At 32.9% G+C, this 6319-nt stretch overlaps 2 long non-coding RNA genes across 4 annotated transcripts in view; both read right to left on the bottom strand.

Moving 5' to 3' along the window:
* Positions 1-1167, bottom strand: part of LOC136843218 (uncharacterized) — a 674464-nt gene extending 673297 nt beyond the window's left edge. For all 3 annotated transcript variants that reach the window (XR_010854485.1, XR_010854486.1, XR_010854487.1), the window contains exon 1: positions 1044-1167. This is a non-coding gene — a long non-coding RNA (uncharacterized lncRNA). The remainder of the gene's footprint in view (positions 1-1043) is intronic.
* A 3582-nt stretch (positions 1168-4749) lies between these two features.
* Positions 4750-6319, bottom strand: part of LOC136843569 (uncharacterized) — a 191079-nt gene continuing 189509 nt past the window's right edge. The window contains exon 6 of the long non-coding RNA XR_010854588.1: positions 4750-5271. This is a non-coding gene — a long non-coding RNA (uncharacterized lncRNA). The remainder of the gene's footprint in view (positions 5272-6319) is intronic.

The following is a 6319-nucleotide window of genomic DNA, read 5'->3' as shown; positions in this document are numbered from 1 at the left end:
CCAAGTGACTTAGACAAATTCTGCTACCGCACTTACATTACTTATTCAGTAAATTATATTTTTTCTCCTCCTATGATCATACTGTTACTCTTATTTCTAGATATCAGTACAGTCCAGGTGTTTATAATTTTGTACTGTCGATAATAATATTCACTACTCTTTTTCACCCGTTTCCAGTAACTCCCATAGCTTTAATCCGGTTCATATTCAATTTCAACTTTTGCCTCTTACATCTTTTTCACGTTCTTTCACTGTTCATTGCAGTTTCTCTGCACTATCCGTTATGAGCTATGGAACACCTTCAGTGATTCGCAATTCCACATTTGATCCTTTGCCCTTCCATATCTTAACATCGCACAGACCCTACAACTCCTTAACATTTTTTTTATTTCTTGTATTATTCCAATAATAAATATATGAAAAAGTTTGGAGATACAATATATCAATATTTTAGATTCAGTTTTGCACCAATTCTTTCTCCGTTTACACTTTACGGACTCAATATAATTGTGGTTCCTCTGCAACAGTAAAATCCAGTGGTTTAAACTTCCCTGGAAGCGGTTTACACCCGAGTATTGTTTTCATGTATTTAAAATTATTTTCGGAAAAACTGATTCATGTTATAAAAATTCATGTTATTCTGACCATTTCCCTTGAACTTTCTCTAATCAGTTAATTTAACTGAAACTATTAATTTTAGTCAATATTCTTCACAAATTATATTGTCAAAGGACGCTTTATCACTAATACTTCATTAGCAACACAAACTCCATACATTTCCGGTTGGTGTCACTGCTAACAGTTACAGTCCATGAGGAGGGCATTAGTTTCCCTCTTCCCTTATGAAAATAATGTTGTCCCAGTCATGGCCACGCACACAGATTTACCTCTGTTACCATTATAACACGAGGACAAATGTGAGAGAATCCTTTGAGGAAAGAACCACAGTAAAGTGAAACCTACTTTCAGAGTATTCTCACTGATATACCATTATGTTTCAGTCGTTTTATTTTAAACAAAAAAATTATTTCATTTACGCTTACCTCTTAATTCTCTGTATATATCCTTGGAATGGAACCAAACACATGACTGGCGGTAGTTTCTTTTGAAGGTAAGATCAAAGGAATTTTTCAGTGCGGGTTGACTTTCTCGAGGGGGGGGGGCGCTATCTCTACCAACCTGGAAGACACCAAAGAAATTGATTTTGCCACCTTGTGTAACTCAAAGCTCTTAGTCTTATTAATAAATAAACATATATATATATATATATATATATATATATATATATATATATATATATATATATATATATATATATATATATAGAGAGAGAGAGAGAGAGAGAGAGAGAGAGAGAGAGAGAGAGAGAGAGAGAGAGAGAGAGAGAGATGTTTGATCAAATTATTTCAGAATATTTGACAACCATTTCATTTTTTAAGATATCATAAATATTTATTTTCCATTACTTGAATTCGATTCAAATTGTTCTTTACTATAAGCCTAATCAAGACGTCGACAGGAGTAAACCAAGGGTCTTTTACATTTTTTCTTTATGGAGGCCATAACCGTTTAGCTTCACCGTAAGGTGACCAACATCTGTCTAGGTAGTTAATACGCGTAAATATCAACGATGAATAATGTTGAAATTTCTGTTTAAAGCCAATCCTGACTTTCGAACATACCTTCCTCTGTTAGTGACTCTGACCGGATCTTTCTACCTGTTTCCCTGGCTGCCTTACAAAACCAATTTTTTTATATATAAAATTTCAGAACAGAAATAGTCCCTGAATGAGATTTCATTGTTACTTTATCTCGAGACTGTAATGTACATTGCAGTTTATGAGTGAGAGAAGATTTTGTGTGTGCTTCATTGCCTCATGTTTGTGGGAAGGAAGGATGACAAACTAGTAAAAATAACGTAGATTTTGGGCTATTTGCATTTCGTGGCCGGTGTCAATTCCTTATGCACTTAGCAAATCACTTAGTTGAGTGTAGTCTATATCTGGCAATGATAATAATTAAAATTATATGCTCAATGCCATCCAGTACTTGGAAAAAAAATGCCAGACCTCCCCCTGATATAAGTGTTTGCCATGATATCACCAACGAATTATTCAAACCTTGCAAAAAATACATCCAAGAATGTTACAACAGACAACTGGATTAGAAGACCACAACAAGTATGACATATGTGGAAACATTACGTTTAAGTGACCACATATTGCCTTCTTGAAATAATAAAACAAAGTCAGGTCCAAACTAGTCTAAATTTGTCTCTTATGACCACAAAGTAAAAGCAATGCGTGTCTAATAAAACGTAGGAATTTCTGTTTCTCCTGTCTAGTATGCATGCCCAGACAACGAGTGTTCTGCAAATATAAGACCAGAAATGAAAAATAAAAAAAGCATTCATTATAACAGCAAGAAAAGACGTGCAAATCCTTTTGAACAAATGTTTGGTGCTTACTCCCGCACGAGAAAACCCAAAAATTGGGTGCTTTGCTCATCTATAGAATGGTTTCTGCAGCCAATGCTGACGCGTATGTCACCTATAAAAACAATAAGAAAAAACTGAAAATAATTACTTTATAGGTAAGCACACAAGAACCCGTTAGCATTAGAGTTGATAAATCCATGAGCAGAAGAAAAGATCTCCTCCCTCATATTTTTAGACTCCCACCCATATTGACTAGGGACATTCACTACATCAGCATAATCTACTCCCACAGTGGGCAAGAAGCCTTTGGTCGAAACAAGCCAGGGAATGCGTGCAGTGTGCCAGCAATGAAGAAAAATATATTTGGGATATTTTGTAAGTCTGCAGTCATCAGCTGCTTAGACCGCACCACATACATCAACTTCGATTTCCAGTAAACCAAGGTAGAGAAAATTATCAACGTTTTCTTCTTCTTTGGAGTCTACAAGGAAGGAACATCAAAAGGTCTACAAACAATGGGAAAAAGATTCTTCCTTTATGGCATTACAGCCCTAATGGAGATTGCCTAAAATCCTCCAAGGTCTGGCGATGGGAATTATGCATCACAAGGATTGATCACAAAGGATAATAGAATTCATGCCTGTGGCATAGGTGCTCTAAAATGCACATATGAAATATTCAATCTGCCTGATGTACATAACTTTTGTGTACTTGTATGTACCTTTGAAATTTCATGGATTTTACATGAGGGAATTAGTATCATTCGTATACAATAGAATAACAATAGTTGTTAAGTTCTTAATATATATATGATGTTACGATAAAATTCTATATATTCTGCTATAAAGCAAAACTAAATTATAATTGTCTTTTAACCACAGCTACTTCACGATTTTACTGTAGAGAGAGAGAGAGAGAGAGAGAGAGAGAGAGAGAGAAGAATCGCAGGCGAAACAAACCATACCAACATGTCAAGACGAAGAGGCAAAGGTAGGTCTCTCCTATGTAAGCGGGCCATAGACGATCCAATAGGCTTGTCCAGCATCATGCATGATCATGCCATTTGGGTGTGTATGTGAGCGCATGGCAGCAGATCCAGCATGCTTGACGAAGATTAAACGAGTTTGATTTTCCTTCTTCATGCAAGAGGTTCGTCATGTGCTGTTGCTTGTCACGCACGCTCAGTTGAGTAGCTACAGTCATGATGAGCGGGTCTCCCGAATCACATGAATTTTGGCGGGAGTTTATTGAACTGTATAAAGAGTTTCCTGCTCTTTGGAAGATAAAGAGTGACGAATATGAAAATAAACTCTAAAGCAGGAATGTTACGGGAAATTAGTAGAAAAAAATGAAAGAAAAAATCCATCAGCTACCAAGCCAAAAAGGCGATAAATGACATCCTCTTTGAAGGGAGCTTAGGCTCACTTCACAGAAACTCAGTCAAAATAAATGAGCCAAATGCCCACCAACAAAGCAGATCATCAACGTCTTCTTTTGACGGTCATTCAGGAAATTCCTTCAACATTATTCCTGTAGTGATGCAAAGGGGAAATGCCACTGGTGGGAACATGCCTACACCAGTTCATTTTATGGAGCTTTTCAACGACCTCCAGTATCGATTGTAAATTGATGAAGCATTCTTAACAATAGGTCTATTATTACTGTTTCATGAAAAGATTACACCTTAATGAATTACTGTAGATGTTTCTGAATACGAATTTCATATTTACTTTGTTACATGGCAAGCAGTGTTGTTACATGTAGCCTATGTCGTCTTCTATTATCATCAAAATAATTTTTCTTTTCATATTTAGGCCACAAATGAGAGGAACATATTATCTGTTATTTTCCTGTGAAGGAAATATTGACTAAAGGGGGTACAATGAGCAGAGTTATGTTACATTTCAGATTCGTCTTGCAATTTTTATTATCTAAAAAAAATATCTTTTCATCTACCACAAGTCTATTAAATAACATTATAAAAATTTCACGTGTTCCATTTCTGCCTTATACTAGACCAAAGTTGTATATATATATATATATATATATATATATATATATATATATATATATATATATATATATATATATATATATATATATATATATATATATATATTTATTATATATATAATATGTTTATATATATATATATATATATGTATTATGCACAAATGTTTATATCTATATACTGTATGTATTATGCAAAATATAAATAATGTACTTTTACTGAATGCAAGAGAGAAAAAGTAAAATTTGCAAACCAAATGAATTCTTACCTTAATGTTGTCTTTGAGCATCTTTATCATTATTGCACTACATGTCTCCAGTATCATTTTGCCAAGGCTCTGTGCAGATATGCGGGGAGTAAATTTCAAGTCTTCAAAAGTTTGGCCTATGGCAAGGAACCGCAGAGTACTTGAAATCTCTGACATGGCGGTATGGCATCTCTCATATTGGTATCCTGTTTTACAATGTATGGTGTTACTAATCCCAATAACTCGAAGAAAGTTTCATTAACCATCCTTAAAAAACTTTTATAATCCTCGGGTGATGACATCACAAGTTCCTTTAACAGTGTCTCGTGGGAAAACGTTGGCCTTTTCTCGAACCACTCCTTCATCCACGCCTTTCTTGTTCTTTTCACTTTTACAGTGTCGCCTTCTAAAGCGATAATTATGGCAGCGCAAGCGAGCTTCTTGCTCATGTTCGTCCCCCAAGAGTACACACAACAAATGAGGCTTGATATGGTGTGCTTGACGAATGTGTAGCGATGCATGATGCTGGACAAGCATATTGGATCGTCTATGGCCCGCTTTAACAGACTTTCCAAGCTGGAAAATTACACAATGATAATTAAAAAAAAAAAGGCACTTATATATATACTAGAAAAAATTTTCTAAAATTTACAAAATTTACAAACATCCGAGATAAAAGGGAAAACTTACCAACTAAAGCAAGTGTTGAAAAGTGACTGAAAGAGAAAGCGTGAAAGTAAACATATGAAAGATTTCTATAGCGATCGCGGAATACAAACAAACAGGTAATTAGGCTATGAACAGTTGAGTGGAGGAAGACTGGGTATTTACAGAAGTTACATTTTATTTTATAATGAGACACTCCAACACCATCCAACTCTTAGTCCTTGTGAGCAGATCCTGTAATTCTAAAATCATCTATGATCATGGGTGTACCATAAATTTGGGAATGGTTCTATGCTTAAATTAGTTATATATAATCTGTGTAACTGTCCAGCCTTGAAAATGCATCTCGTGGCGTGAAATGTCGGCAAAACAAACTTTCTTGTGGGCAACCTACCTTTGCCCTTCATCCTGAGTTATATATATATATATATATATATATATATATATATATATATATATATATATATATATATATATATATATATATATATATATATATATATATATATATATATATATATATATATATATATATATATATATATATATATATATATATATGTGTGTGTGTATATAGCGTGTGTATAAATACATATATATGTATATAATATATATATATATATATATATATATATATATATATATATATATGTATATATATATATATATATATATATATATATATATATATATATATATATATATATATATGTATATATATATATATATATTTATTACAGAAATGAAGACATACTTGTGTGAGTTCCAAACGTGTAAATGTTGAAAAATGTATATATATATAAAAATATATATATATATATATATATATATATATATATATATATATATATATATATATATATATATATATATATATATATATATATATTTATTACAGAAATGAAGACATACTTGTGTGAGTTCCAAACGTGTACGCCGGAAAAAATGTATATATAAA

The sequence above is a fragment of the Macrobrachium rosenbergii genome, chromosome 11, assembly GCF_040412425.1.
Source record: "Macrobrachium rosenbergii isolate ZJJX-2024 chromosome 11, ASM4041242v1, whole genome shotgun sequence".
NCBI classification, from domain to species: domain Eukaryota; kingdom Metazoa; phylum Arthropoda; class Malacostraca; order Decapoda; family Palaemonidae; genus Macrobrachium; species Macrobrachium rosenbergii.
The sequence above is the reverse complement of the archived record's forward strand: the minus strand, read 5'-3'. Positions and strand labels throughout refer to the sequence as shown.